Consider the following 16,262-nt stretch of genomic DNA (forward strand, 5'->3'; position numbering starts at 1 on the left):
TCCGTAACGTCTGGGGAAATGTTCACACTGAAGCTCAAGTCACTCTTGTATGAGCACACATCTGCTCCTGGGAGACACATGAATTCACTGCTAATGAACTAGACACAGAATTTATGAGTGTTACATGAAAAGACCTACAAAATCAGGGTATTCTGGAAAGTTTCAGAGCCCCCACAAAGCAGGTGTAGAGAAATTCAAGCCTCAGCTCTTCCTCATCTCATTCAAGTTCCTGTGTCTTTTGCAGAACCAAATCAGACAACAGAGATGGCTACCGCGTGCGCCCCTGTGCCATCCAGCCGAAGCCCCTACCGCAGGGCTCTCTGAGCCAGCCTGAGTCCCCAGCTGCGGGGGGAAGCAAGGCAGCAGGGCTGGGGGGGAACCAAATCGCCTGGGGAAAACACAAAATCACGCAGTCAGCTTGGACTGAGTTGTGTGCCCAACTCAGTCTCATCCTGCAACTGAAAGCAGCGCAACCTTGCCGCAGCCTCCAGCTCGCAAACCTGGAGCCCTTTTCCCACCCTCCCCTCAGCTCTGCAGAACAAGTAATACAGATAGTACAGCACCCAGGCTCATGAAGATTTTGATATGCAGCTTATCAGATCAGGAGATGACCACTCTTGCTATTGCAGGCTTAGAAGGCAAAGGCACCATGGTATTCCATGTCCTTACTCATGCAGGCAAACGTGCACATGCAAACACACGCCCAGGCACACACACGCACTTGCCCTCTCCCTCAGGCGCTGTCTGAATGGGGCCGTTGCACAGGTTCACCCCTGCCTCCCAAAAGAAACCCTGATGGTGTCCTACACAGGAGAAGGGTCGAGCAGACGTGTACCCACACAGCTTCTACCATCAGGAAACAATTTTCTCCTACGACAGCTTTTCCCTCTTTGACCCACAAAAGTAGGATTCTTCCCGACAATCAAGGCCTCTAAATTCAGATTAATTCTAAGAACCTTAAACACCTCCATAAGAAAGGACTTTGGTTGCTCTAAGTTTTCCCCATAGTCGATGGGATGAAAGGTGGGCTGCATCTCCTGGAGAAGATGGTTTTCCTCTACTGATCATAAGTCATCAATACCGGCTAATTAAGGTCCTTCCTTGAGTCACTTGTCTGACTTGCCTAAATTATCAGGAGTTGATCAAGGCCTCAATTCATAGAATCACAGAATGGTTTGGGTTGGAAGGGACCTTTTAAAGATCATCTAGTCTAACCCCGCTGCTAGGGGCCCGGACATCTTCAACTAGCTAAACCTGGCCTTGAACACTGCCAGGGAGGGGGCATCCACAACATCTCTGGGCAACCTGTGCCAGTGTCTCACCACCCTCATTGTAAAAAATGTCTTATGTCCAATCTAAACCTACCCTCTTTCAGTTTAAAACTGTTGCCCCTTGTCCTGTCACTACAGGCCCTGGTGAAAAGTCTCTCTCAGTCTTTCTTGTAAGTCCCTTTTATATACTGAAAGGCCGCAATAAGGTCTCCCAAGAGCTTTCTCTTCTCCAGGCTGAACAACCCCAACTCTCTCAGCCTTTCTTCACAGGAGACATGCTCCAGCCCTCTGTGACTATTTTTTTTTTTTTTTTTGTTAGGGATTGGAAGGGACCTCGAAAGATCATCTAGTCCAATCCCCCTGCCGGGGCAGGATTGCCTAGACCATATCACACAGGAACGCGTCCAGGCGGGTTTTGAATGTCTCCAGAGAAGGAGACTCCACAACCTCTCTGGGCAGCCTGTTCCAGTGTTCGGTCACCCTCACCATAAAGAAGCTTTTCCTCAAATTTAAGTGGAACCTCCTGTGTTCCAGCTTGCACCCATTGCCCCTTGTCCTGTCAAGGGATGTCACTGAGAAGAGCCTGGCTCCATCCTCATGACACTTGCCCTTTACATATTTATAAACATTAATGAGGTCACCCCTCAGTCTCCTCTTCTCCAAGCTAAAGAGACCCAGCTCCCTCAGCCTCTCCTCATCAGGGAGATGTTCCACTCCCTTAATCATCTTTGTGGCTCTGCGCTGGACTCTCTCTAGCAGTTCCCTGTCCTTCTTGAACTGAGGGGCCCAGAACTGGACACAATATTCCAGATGCGGCCTCACTAGGGCAGAGTAGAGGGGGAGGAGAACCTCTCTTGACCTGCTGACCACACCCCTTCTAATACACCCCAGGATGCCATTGGCCTTCTTGGCCACAAGGGCACACTGCTGGCTCATGGTCATCCTGTTGTCCACTAGGACCCCCAGGTCCCTTTCCCCTACGCTGGTCTCCAACAGGTCTGCCCCCAACTTGTACTGGTACATGGGGTTGTTCTTGCCCAGATGCAGGACTCTACACTTGCCCTTGTTATATTTCATTAAATTTCTCCCCGCCCAACTCTCCAGCCTGTCCAGGTCTCTCTGAATGGCTGCGCAGCCTTCCGGCACATCAGCCACTCCTCCCAGTTTTGTGTCATCAGCGAACTTGCTGACAGTGCACTCTAATCCCTCATCCAAGTCATTAATGAATATATTGAATAGAACTGGTCCCAGAACCGACCCTTGCGGAACTCCGCTAGACACAGATCTCCAACTGGACTCTGTCCCGCTGACCACTACTCTCTGGCTTCTTTCCTTCAGCCAGTTCACAATCCACCTCACTACCCGATCATCCAGACCACACTTCCCCAGTTTAGCTGCAAGGATGCTGTGGGAGACCGTGTCAAATGCTTTACTGAAATCGAGATAGACCACATCCACAGCTTTACCATCATCTATCCACCGGGTAACATCCTCATAAAAGGCTATCAAGTTGGTTGAGCAAGACTTCCCGTTGGTGAAGCCATGCTGAGTGCCCCTAATGATCCCCCTATCCTTCATGTGCCTAGAGACAGCACCAAGAACAAGTTGTTCCATCACCTTTCCGGGGATGGAGGTGAGGCTGACCGGTCTATAGTTACCCGGGTTCTCCTTCTTGCCCTTTTTGAAGACTGGAGTGACATTCGCTTTCCTCCAGTCCTCAGGCACCTCTCCCGTTGCCCACGACTTAGCAAAGATGATGGAGAGTGGCCTAGCAATGACTTCCGCCAGCTACCTCAGCACCCGCGGGTGCATCCCATCAGGGCCCATGGATTTATGGATGTCCAGATTGCTTAATTGGTCCCTGACCCAGCCCTCATCTACCAAGACAGATTCCTCCTCTATCCTGACTTCTTCTGGGGCCTCAGGGGTCCGGGCCTCCTCAGGACAGCCTCCAACAGTATAGACAGAGGCAAAGAAGGCATTCAGTAACTCCGCCTTCTTTTTATCCTCTGTCTCCAGGACCCCCACCTCATTCATCAGTGGGCCTACATTGCCTCTAGTGTTGGCTTTACCTGCAATGTATTTGAAGAAGCCCTTTCTGTTGTCCTTGACCTCTCTTGCAAGGTTTAATTCCAAGGAGGCCTTAGCTTTCCTAGTTGCCTCCCTACATCCTCTGACAACAGACTTATATTCCTCCCAAGTGGCCAGCCCCTCCTTCCACGATCTGTACACCCTCTTCTTCCACTTGAGTTTGCCCAGCAGTTCCCTGTTCAACCATGCAGGTCTCCTGGTACCCTTCCTTGACTTCCTACCTGTTGGGATGCTCTGATCTTGAGCTCGGAAGAAGCAGTCCTTGAATGCTAACCAACTATCTTGGGCCCCCTTACCTTCTAGTACCCTGTCCCATGGGATTTCCCCTAGCAATTGCTTGAAAAGGCCAAAGTTGGCCCTCCTGAAGTTCAGGGTTGTGATTCTGCTAGCTATTCTGTTCCTGCCACATGAGATCCTGAACTCTACCATCTCATGGTCACTACAACCAAGGCTGCCCTCAACCTTCACCTCTTCAACCAGACCCTCCTTGTTAGTGAGGATCAGATCCAGCAGCGCTCCTCTCCTAGTTGGCTCATCCACCATTTGCATCAGAAAGTTATCATCAACGCACTGGAGGAACCTCCTGGACTGAGGATGGCTGGCTGAGTAGGCCTCCCAGCAAATATCAGGGTAGTTGAAATCCCCCACAACAACCAGACCCTGTAATTGAGAGACTGCTCTCAGCTGCCTGTAGAAGGCCTCATCACCCTCCTCATCCTGATCCAGTGGCCTGTAATAGACACCCACAACAGTATCACCCCTGCCAGCCTGCCCCTTAATTCGCACCCACAAACTCTCAACTCGCTCCTGATCTGCCTCTGGACAGAACTCAATACATTCTAGCTGCTCACTCACATAAAGAGCAACTCCACCACCTCTCCTTAGCGGCCTGTCTTTCCTGAACAGGACATAGCCATCCATGACCACATTCCAGTCATGCGAGGCATCCCACCAAGTCTCTGTAATTGCCACTAAATCATAGCCCCGCGACCGAACACGGATTTCTAACTCCTCCTGCTTATTCCCCATGCTGCGTGCATTGGTGTACAGGCATTTCAGGGAGCGAGCTGGGCACACCGATTTCATCCCAGATTCACCCCCTGATTTCACCCCAGGGGGATGGGAGGCCTCCTGGTCTACCTCAACACTAGAGCGTTGCCCCAGTGGTGCAAGCCCAGCTACCACCCCATCCCCCTTCGAATCTAGTTTAAAGCTCTCCGAATGAGCCCTGCTAATTCCTGTCCCAGAACCCTTTTGCCCCTACGACATAAACCTTTCCCATGTATCACTGTCACGCCTGTTGTCTTATAAAACCAGCCATTATCAAAGAACCCAAAGCCCTGCCTGTAGCACCAGTCTCGTAGCCAGGTGTTAATAGAGAGAATCCTACTGTTCCATCCCACATCATCACCAGAAAATGGAAGGAGGGAGGAGAAAACAACTTGTGCTCCAGACTCTTTCACCAACCGTGAGTGTTTTCATTTAGATCTCTGGGAAAATAAGCATACAGTGCGGCTGAAGCAAGCACTCCAGCCTTTCCTGCAGCGCAACAGCCTCATCATTCACGAAGCTCCCCAGCAGACATTAGCTCTGTTATGAAAATTTGCAAATTATCATAGAAGCTAGAGATTAATAGCATTTTATCTAACACTTCTACACTTTCCTCTCCCAGCATGACATTCAACCTGTACAGAGTCAGGAGGAAAAAACCAAAACAAAACAAAACAAGAAAAACCAAGAGAAAGCAGAGGTTAAAGCGGGAGATACCTGTGCTAGTATCATAAACAAGGTAATGCAGGGAGAGGTTGCTTTACGTAGTTTCTAATCTATCCCTTATTAACCTCCAGCCTCCTTACTTTTTCTTCTTTTCTGTAGCCTAATATTTGATCTAATTCCGCGAAGTCTCAGTTTCCATCTAAATGTAGTTTGCTGTGATCGCAGATACAATACATTAATATCAGAATTGGCGTGGGGCGGGAAACGCCAACACTATGCTTTTTTTCAAGACACCATTGACTTCAAGTAGAGTTTCTTGGAGGTTTTACTATGTGTTCACCCCAGAGGGTTGTGACTTATTTGTACCTTTCCTCTCTCATACAAGACAGTACTGAGAAAAATGGTGCCCAAAACTGAAAGAATAAAAGGTCAGCAGAAGCATCTTGCTGCTATGAAAGTCTTCCAGAGCAGCTATGTTAGAAATGCGAGAGCTGGTGTGTTTCACAGAGGCAAAATGTGGAGTCTTGCTCTTGTGGTGCTGGCTCCTGGCCCTGCAGAAACCCAGGGGGACCAGGAGCTGCTCCCTCTGGGTCAAGGGACCACCGAGAGCTATGAGGGGTGCCTGCCTCTGCGAAAGCAGCTCTTCTGCCGAGCGCAGAAACATCTCCTCCCCACCTCTCACACAGGATGTGATGCACTGTGCTTCATAACCCAAGAGAAATCAGGAGAAAAAAAAAACAGCAAACAAAAAAAAAACCCCAACCCCAAAATCCCTTATCCATCCACTTGCACTGCCCCTAAAACCTTTCTACTCTTCCCCACCCAGAGGATGTGTCCCTTAGTCTGAGAGCCTCTATTTTAAAGAGCAGGTAGTACAGAAACATTTTATCATGCAGCAAAGACGTCTCCACCCAATGCTGGCTAGTCAACAAATTAAGAGTTTAAGGGGAAAAAAACCACTCTTCTGAGAGTTATGCTGTCACATGAGGAAGAAAAGAGCACCAAATCAGGCAAAAAGGCTGAAATGAATCCACACAGTTTCAGTTCTAATATAATTTTGATGTGCAGAATACTCAGTTCTCTAAAATCTGATGCTGGGGAAGATATTATTAGAGTTCTAGCTTCAATAAATTAACTATGTTGTAATAACATGCATATCTTCAGGTATCATGAGACCTACTTAAAAACCATTACCTCTTTTAGAATAGAAGGTTTTATGTGCTTTTTCTGTGCACTTGTAAGAAGTTGTTTAACCGAAGGCCAGAGTTGCCTCGGAAACACAACGATACACAAGTGGATTAAAGTGAAAAAAAAAATTGAAAAAAAACCCACTCCAAAGACCACAGGATCTTACAATAAAAACTCACCGGGTCAAGTAACACGGCAATTATCTGCCCAGAGAGATACTTGTGAAATCGCATGACTTCACACCCAATCTGTCCGTTTCTCGTATGCATTTAAGAACTCCTACACTGGTAGCAGTGCAAAAAGAAACGCTGGACCTCAGCTCTCACTGCATTACGATAACTCCCATGGTTGCTCTTTTACAGTTCGTGCTTTAAGAGTTCAAGTACTGCTTTCTGTTGAACTAATTAAATTCTAATCTTTACTCTCAGGTATCTAAATAAGGTCTCAGATGGATAACAAAGTCAAAAGCATACAGGCATGAGTATGCTCTTGAGAAGACAGTTTGTTACACAATGGCTGCCCAGGGCAGACAGTGGAGTCATCTCTTGGTGCATCTGCTCCTCTGCTTGTGGTTTAACTGACAGGAAGCACAGACGAAGATACCAGGACCCAGCGACGAGTGTTTCCTGCCTGCACAGCCACGTCACCCCACTGCGCGCTTGTCACGGAGCACACCTGTCCTCCTCCACTGACTTAACAGATGAAGAAGCAAACAAGCAGAAATCTTCAGAAATGAACCACAACCCACACTGCCGAATACAGCATCAGCACGTCTACTTAATGGGACCACCCTGTCCTAGAAAAGGGGACACGTTATATGATCTACAAGGCTCTTCTAACACTAATACCTAGAGTAACACCTGTTAGTCTACCACAAAACTGAAATGCTGAAGAAGCATTTAGTGCCAACAGGATAAGCACAAGAATTAATGAAGCTTATGCAAGCAAAGAACCAACTGCTAGACAAAGTAAAACTTCAGTGGAAAGCAGAAACACTAGCACAGCTGTAATTTCTATTGTATCTATATGTGTAGCAATATGCTATACTTAGCTCCTCCTTAAGTAGTCTTCTGCTCAGTCTTAGATTACCCCTTAATGTCACCTGTCAGAAAACATCTCCTTAGCCAGCCTAAAAACTACATTTGCAGGTAGGACGAGAAATTATTACGATGGTCTTGTATTCTTCCTGCACCAATGGCCAACTGGTGGTATAAAACTGAGGAAAAACAGGTTTGAGCTCTATCTGCAGGGTTGCCAACTAAAGCAACAGAAGACATGTCACTCATGTAAATTAAGTTGGGAAATACATCAACTGGCAGATATCTAGCAGATTTAACACTATCTTCTACTGCTATAGTCTAGAAGCATTTTCTGCATAAACTTAGAAGCGGTAAAAAAGTCTTCATTGGATTTCATGGAGTTTCTGGCACATTCTACCCTTTATGGAACCAAGGTTCTCCATCTTGACACACTTTCCATCCTAAGATGCTCTCCATCCCCATCCCAGAACAGTGCTGAATAAAAACACCTTCACATGGTGACTGGTAATGTTAGTAGAACAGCCATCTCAAAGTCAGTGGTCTGCAATTTCCTGAAAATCATCAGGCTCCAAATTCTCCTCATTTCTAACTAGAAACCTACTCTGTAATTAGGTTCCTCTGACAGAGCATGCTTTGTCCCCAGCTTTCATGTGCTTCCATCTGAGCTCTGTGACCATCTGGTTTATCCCAGAGAATTGCAGCTGTCCAGGGCTTCAAAAGACAAGACTACGTCCCTCCACGTCACTAGGTGCTTGACCCCTTCATGCCTTAAAAGTCAGAATGAAAGCCCTAAAGCAGGACCCATCAGACACTAACAGAAAGCCAGGGGTAGAACTTGTTCCAGACGCTCACTTCTGCAGCATTTCTGAGGTCCACTAAAGACACAAGTCCCACCCTTGACAAATACTCAAGTAATCCCAAGCAGCCAACAAATTAAAAAAAGATACAAAGTAATGGTTGCTCAAAAGCCTTTCTGAACAAAAAAGCCTTGCAGCATGATCTGAACCTTACTAAATTTTGCTGGATTGGCAAAAGGACTTAGAAGAGAACTGAAAAAAAAAAGCATTTTCCATCTCAGATTCCAATAATACTATGTAGCCAACAGCATTTTGTAGATTCGCTTCTTAGTTTGTAAGTCACGTTGGTCATATCTTGCAACATGTACTGGCAGGATTCAATGTTTTCCTAAGAAAACCGGGGTGGCAGATGCTGACACTGATCCAGAAATGGTTTACTTTCAAGCTGGATATTCTTTTTAACCCTGAAAGTTCATCTGTGTCCTGCTAATGAACTACAGATTTTATTACAGCAAACATTTCAAAATTCTCATATGTATTTATTTTCATGGTGTATTACTATTGTACTAGCTCTAAGCATAACACCAAAAAAAGTTATGTTTACAAGCATAATCATCTCTATTATATTGATTATACACTATTAGATTAGCCAAAACTTTAACGTAACACAAGCATAGGGCTAGAATAAGGGTGGGGGTGTTCTTTTATAAATGATTTTGGGGCACCTTAAAACCATCTAAGTTTTGAAGCTTTGTATATTTTAAGCAAAAATGGAAGGGTAAATGTTGTGGTATTTACATTTATAAAAGCAAAACAAAAATCAAGATGCCTCAGTTCTTACAAAATTGAGAACTCACTCCCTGAAGCTGCTGCTGCGTGGCACCAGCAAGGCACCCGCACGCTCCCAACAGCCTGCCCGCTGCATTTCTTCCTCCGACTCGGTTACAGCTAACAGGGGAGGAGCAGTTTCCACAGAACTGCTTTTCCTGCCGAACAGCTACGCGTCAACTTGTCTCTGCAACTAGCAGCCTAACTGCCTTGCTACCGGTGTGATTTTTGGGGAGGCAGGAGGGATCGCACCTCACCGAAGCACCATACAGAGAGAGGAGCAAAAGCGAAACCGAGCTGATCGACACCCACTGACCAGGCTCCCCAGGCAGCAAGAAAGAAACTGCCTTCACAGATTTCTAGTTGTTTCAACCAGCTTCAACAGAGGGGAACATGATTTTTAATCCTACAGTGTCCCTTTAATAAACACCCCAAAGAAGACATTTTCCAGATAACCAAGGAATTTTTTACAGTGTTGACTTACTGAGCAGAGCACAATAACCAGCTATTCTGTTTGCACTACGAGGCAGTACAGTGCAATGAGTTAATGATTTATCACGGCATTGCTCTTGGCAACTGACCATAATCAACTTTTTAAATTCTTCCTCATTCTTACATTTTTAGCCTCAGCAAGAATACGGCATCCTTAGAGCTTCAGCTCTATCTGAACATTCCCTAGCTGAGGTAAGAGGTTTAATCTTCCCAAACACCTGCCTTCCTCCTGTATTGTTTCAGGCTCAGAGCAAAGGTCATCATTTCATTTAAATAACCTAATTTAGCAGACAGGAATAACTAGAATAATTTTAAACAAAGCAAGAAGTCGACATTCTTTCAAAAAGACACAGCAGTGCAGTTCTCATCCCTGCGTTTCCTTCCCCTTCTTCTCCCAGAAGGAAAAAGAACAAAAAAGCCCGAGCTTCTCCCTCCACCAAAAGCTTCTGTTTGCACATGTTCCCCAATTAACAAGCAAACACCTTTTCCTCCCATTTTATATTATCAAGACTTATGCCTCTACATAATTTTGGGCAAAACCTAATTTATTAGTCAGCATACTCTTCCTCTCAATCGGAAGCATCTAGCTGTGGTGTTCAGACAACTCGCCTGGAAACCAAGTTTTCAAGAGAGTTTAGATGTGACGTGTAGAAGAGAGTTAACTGTCCTAATTATTACTGCGCTGAAGCTTTGGCTGTGGAAAATGGTCCTCTTCCAAGGACAACTGTGCTACTTCATCCTCCCCTTTATTTTTCAGCCCCAGCTCTTACAAACTCCACAGCTCCACCACTCCAAAATCAACCCCTAACCTGGTTCAGTGAACCAGCCCAGTGACTTCCCATGGCGCAGACACCTGACTTGCCAACTTGGCTCATTTTGGCTGAACCAGATAAGGGGTTGCCCACACAAACAGTTCGGACTGTGGATGGGAGGGAAAGGCAATAAAACACTAGGAAAAAAACTATGCTGTCAGTGAGGAAAAAATGAGGGTGGCATTCCTTAAGCAGCACCGAGGTAGCTGGATGAGTGCTCCTGCCACGGAAATACCTACAAACAATCATGCTGACCTCTAACTGTTTCACTAAGGGTACATTTTAAATTAAATTAGACTAGTGCAAGTTCATATGCTCACAAAAACCTGTGTCTAGAGTTTAAATTGCAACTTTAGCTCAACTAGTGCAGTTTACTGCTGAGTCAAGAACCTAAGGGCAAGCTAAGGGCCTGGGCAGATGCTAAATGAGCAATTTAAGGATTTACAACCCATAAACCTCCAAGACAGTTCATTATCTGAGTAAAACTTCCTTGGTCCAAACCTCCTTTCTGTGCTTCAGGGCATATCCAGGTAAACCATTGCTGCGTGGGTTTAATGGGACATGCTACCAAGTGACCGGGGTGGTTACGCACGCAACCTTCACTTATGAGTGAAAATGAGCAGCTGGGGTGAGGCTGAAGCACCTTCAGTGTGCACGTAAGCTGGGTAAGCACACGGTGTGTGGAGACAGCAGAGACAGCATCCAGGCACCAGCATCAACAGCATCCAGGCACCAGCATCGTTCTTCCATCTACTTAGTGTCAGGCTTGTTCACGTTGGACGGGGTAACAACAGGTTCTCCCAAGGCAGCCTCTATCAGAAACCAAGCTGCTGTCTCCACATAGTCTTCTTTTTTCCAGATTTCACCCCATCTAGAGATCTTCATGTAGGGCAGCAAAAATGAACCCACAAAACTTCCCATTGATTTTTTAAATTATTTTTCCAGACGTGCTGCATCCATGCAGCATGTATAGATCAGTGGTTCGGGGTCTCTTCTCCCAGGGCAGCGGCTATTTTACCCAGCTAGCTATTCGCAACTAATAACCGCTACCATCTCTCCCCTCAAATGCACACATTTTAAATCACAGTGTATCAATAAAATGTCATCACAGCTCTTTTGTTTACAAAGCCTGGCACTACAAATTAACAAAAACCTTCCTAAGTCCACCTGAACGCAGGGCATCTCTAAGAGAAGCTTTAAACATTACGAACACCAGAATCTAGACACAAAATTTATCACTTCTAACTATATGGCTTCAAAAGTATTAAATCTTTTCTGCAAATACCCCTATTATTTTTAAACAAAACATTTGCAAGACCAAGCCCTTATATTGTAGTTTGGCAGAAGTTTTCTGACATTTCTTACTGTTGTTATTTCTAGTCCATTACCACTGAAACAACGTTTAATACAGCTCATTTGAAGGACCGTATTAAAAGACAATTAGCCTTTTTAAAAACAAATGGTAGGACGTTATACTACATCAAGTATTCACAATTAGATATACGTCTTTCAGAAGTGCACATTTAGGAAAATATTCTGCCAACAGTAACTTTCTTCTTGGTTTTCTTTTCAGGAAATCCCTCCACAGCCCATTTTAAAATGGTCTAAATTAATGGCTTTCTATATCACGGCCCCATCAGACAAATCAAAATTGTATTTCACTTAGTTGCATCAAAAGCAACTTATTTCATTGTTGCTTTTAGCTGGTACTAAGGGAAATAATATACTTTTTTTTAATAGAAAAGGGCCAGTATTTTTAAAAATGCCGCAAGCCATCGCTAGCAGTCAAACTTGAGACTGCTTCTCAACGCAGAAAGTTTCATTTTCATTCATATGTCTAAACCACCTTTGTAAAGAAAAAAAGCCTCCAAACAGACACTTCCTCTCTACAGTTCCTTCTTTTCTCTTTTTGAAATAAACAAAAGTTGGTTGGTTTTTTTTGAAAAAACAGGACGGCAGCCTCTCAGCAGCACACCACCAAAGGTGCCCAGAGCCCCTTGCTGGGCTCACAGAGCTCTGGACAAGCTGGTTCGGAGGCACTGGGAGACAGGGAAGTAAATTCTTGCAATTTGTGCAGGTTTGACACCCTTTGCACCCCACGGCATGAAGGTTTCATAGTTTTTTTCTCGATAGCTAATACCCTCGTTCGCGTGCTTAATTTACAGGCACTGTGACAAAGCCTGAATAGCTACAGAGAGTAAATAGTTTACAGAGGCTCTGGAGAGGGGGGGAAAATAACAGCACAAAACAGTAAATATACCAAGAGAATGAGTGTGGATAACGTAACCACCACCTCCGAGGACAACGTCAGGCCAAATTCTGCCTTCAGCAGACAATATGCAAGCCCTGGTGCCTACAAGATAAGAGTTTTCATGAAAGCTCTTCCTAAGAGGGTCATCTTCTGTTTGGAAAGACAGCCTCCACTAAAAACAAACCATGCCATCACATCCTTGGGAAACTATGCCTGTTAGCTCCAAAATTAGCTAGTGTAGCACATGTAGCATGCACAAAAAGGAGAAAACTAACAGTATCCTTGTCAACTTGCTTTTAACTTGAAATTGAGTCCGCTTGGAAGAGTAAGTTAAACATTAATTTTCTGACAGCGGTCAGCCCTGGGTATCACAAGTCGTAACCGTAGTTTCACAATCACATCTTGCTGCTTCTTTCCCTAGCTGCAATATAAAACTGAATAAACACCGAGATAGCTAGGAACAGCAGAAGTGACTTGATACAAAGCTCATAAAAGCAAGGTAGCTTTCTCCTAAGCTGTCAGCTTTATTAACTCTGTCAAAAGATCCCATGAAAAACACAAGTAACTCCAGAGGAACACACAGGATGACAAAACAGTACATGCAGCCACAATATATATTAACATGTTTTCTCTCAACAGCAGACAAAAACGTGAATCAAGCTCACCTGTTTCTTCCAATTCTGAAACCCAGTCTCATGTGGAATGACATTTACATCTTAAGCCCACTTAAGAAGCCAAACCCCTACCACGCAAGACAGTAGGTGAGGCAAATGCGGAAGGAGCTCACAAATGAAACGATGAGACCGTTACTACGCTAACGGTAACCGTTCAAAAAGTGCAAAACATTCCCCTCAAAATAAAAAATATATTTGGTATAGTCACACAGAAATGTTGACGGTGAGTTAAATATAGGGTGTTCCAGAAATAGACTAAAATGGCTAATTATAGAAGCAGACAGTGACATTCAATCCATCTAAAAACAACCCTTTCCCACAGTTTCCAACCTATGCATTTAGTATTCCTATTCTGAGCAAATTTTCTTAGCCGTAATATTTTTTCCCCTAATAGGAAAAAAAAAAAATTTACATGCAAGTTTGAGAATTGGATGTTCTTTTCAATTAACAAAACCGCTATAATTTTCACATTCAAACATGAACCTAGTACAAAGTCACACGTGACCCAAGATGACTGATCTCTTTAAGGACAAATAAATGACCTGAGCTCTAGCCATCCGATTCATCACTAAAGATGATAGTGGGCAGGTACGTAGTTAAGGCCTAAAGCACATCAAGGCAAGAATGCATAAACTTTAGCCCCTATCTAATGGGAATACAAAGGCTGACACAGTGGGAAGCTTTGCCGCAGGACAGGCTGATATTGAAGAATAAATCGTTTTTACCTCTGCACAGATTAGCCCCCGTCAAGTCAGGAGAGTGAGAATGTCTAGAGCCTTTCACATGGCTGCTGCGGACTTTTGATAAGCAAAAGACGTCAAATTTCATATGTGTAGTCTCTGTCAACTACTTTATCTGTGAAGTAACATTTAAGTAAGACTTAAGAAAGCAAATCATCTCTAAAGCGTATCGGTGGCATTAAAAGGATAAGCACAGTAAATCACTGGTGTACGGCAGCAAAGTTTCAGCCCTTACGGAGCGGATTGTAACCAAGGCTGGAAATGTGAACTCCACCTCCTGCCACTCCTGTGCTGAATCACTCCAGCAGGGGAAAGTCCTTGCTGCTCCTCACACACCCAGCAAAACTCCAGCAAGTTACCAAAACTGTCAGTGAAAACAACAAAATCTGCCAGTGAAAGCTGAGAAACTTTTGCTAACACTTGCAAGAAGTGAAAGGTGTTTTGGAGATCAAAGCTTCTCCTCTGATACAGAGGGAAATCCTGCATTTTTCTTACAAAATCTTTTCTATCAGCTCACCAAACACAGTCCTACTATAGTCCCCTCGCTTGAATACAGCTGTGCTGAAAAGAGTACACTTACACACGTCGTGTATTTTTTTTTTTTAATATACAGAAGTCTCCGAAGAGTAACACACGCCACTGGAGTATGAGTTTGCAGCAATACTGAAACATCAGGCTATACCAGGCCAACCGCATTCTTCAAATCTGGACGTTTACTTCTTTTTTTTTTCTCATTTGAGTGCCAAGATCATGGACTTGGCAATTCTAATATTCAACAGATTAAAAAAAGAGCACATTAGAAAACAGGCTCTTCTGTAAAAGCATGGGTCTGGAAATAATGTTCAAGCTAACTGGCATCTAATGATACCACTCCCATGGCTCATCTCCCAACAACCACAAACTCAACCCAAACCAAAAGAACCATGCCTCAGGGTGGGGGAAAAGAAGAAAAGCTTTTTTTTTTTTTACTTGGAGACAAACACATGCTTCAGCGATAAAAACCAACAAAAACTAACGCCATTCTAATCCACTACTAACGTCCCTTCTAATCCACTACTTTGCCTTCCAGATCTGTCCAAGCCGTCATCTGTAAGGCTTGGAGGACTTTCAAATCACTTTTTCCTAGCTCCACCACTGCACCCCAGATGCTTCTGCAGCCCTGGCGTAGCCCTTGCGCAGCAGCAAGAGAGCCTGAACATGGCAGCTTTGCCTTCAAAGAGGAACTGCTCCTCTGTGAAGCCCTGCTCGAGAGAAAGCAGCAGCAGCTACTTACCCTTTAGCACACAAAAAGCTTTCTGCCCAAGATAAGCAGCTGCAGCTTGGGAGCCAGCTTAGGATAACTCAAGATTTCAAGGCTGGATGTCTCAACAGGGTCCAGTACAGCAGAAAGAAGGGGAGGAAAGAGGTAAGGAAAGGGAGGCTTGTGCTCTGCCAGTTGCAAGCACGGCAGATAGTTGTTGCCTCAGCCCTAAGATCTGAAAATAAAACTCATGATGAAAAAAAGGAAGATGCAAATACCTTAAAGAATTTTTCAGTAAAAAGCTTCCATCACTAACTCCAAACATTTTTTTTCCAAGTGGTTCCTCTGTAGTTTTATAATTTCCTCTGTGGATTTTTCAACATGAAACAATGCACCAAATAAATCCCCCAAACCCTTGCAAAAACTGTGGCTCTTAGAAAGAAAAAAGGCAAAACATAAAATCAAAAGATGGTAAAAACACACTGTACCGTAAGATGTAGAAGGAAGATATAGGTGAACACTGGAAAGACTGAAGACAAGAGACAGCCTCGCACAAAACATGACCATTTACTTAATGGTTGCCTCCCACTCTCCCTCCCCTGCAACCAATCGCAGTATTAAGCAAGACTCCATTATACTTCTCAGATATAGGCTCCAGACAGTAAATGAAACTGGAATGTATTCCCCTGCGTGCAATAGTTTGAGGACCCTGTCATTTCATTTTCAAAATGAAGATATTCAACTTTATTTCTCAACTGAAAGATTGAAATATAGGGTCCAAAGTTAGATACTCAGACAAAACTTCTAAAGACATTAGCCTGCATTTCTGTTCAACTCTAAACAAGGTGGAAACACTCATTCTTTTTCAATATATTGTGCTGGAGTTCAGAAGTACATAATTAGGAGAATCAAGGTGGTTTTCATCCACTGAAAGTTTAAAAAGCAATTTGACACACCGCAATTACCTCCAGGATTTTCTTCTCCCATTACAAGTACCACTAAGCCCATTTTATAATTGGTCTGTCCCTCTGCTGCGTACACCATCCACATTACTATCATTTCTTAATCATTTTCAGGAAAAGGTGAGTCCTGGCCCATTTCTTCTGCGCAAAACAATTTCAC

General features: G+C 44.3%; 1 protein-coding gene across 2 annotated transcripts in view; it reads right to left on the bottom strand.

The window, feature by feature from the left end:
* Positions 1-16,262, bottom strand: part of ELF1 (E74 like ETS transcription factor 1) — a 93,978-nt gene that overhangs the window by 52,940 nt on the left and 24,776 nt on the right. The gene's annotated exons all lie outside the window — the stretch shown is intronic.

This window comes from Nyctibius grandis, chromosome 2, assembly GCF_013368605.1.
Source record: "Nyctibius grandis isolate bNycGra1 chromosome 2, bNycGra1.pri, whole genome shotgun sequence".
NCBI lineage: Eukaryota > Metazoa > Chordata > Aves > Nyctibiiformes > Nyctibiidae > Nyctibius > Nyctibius grandis.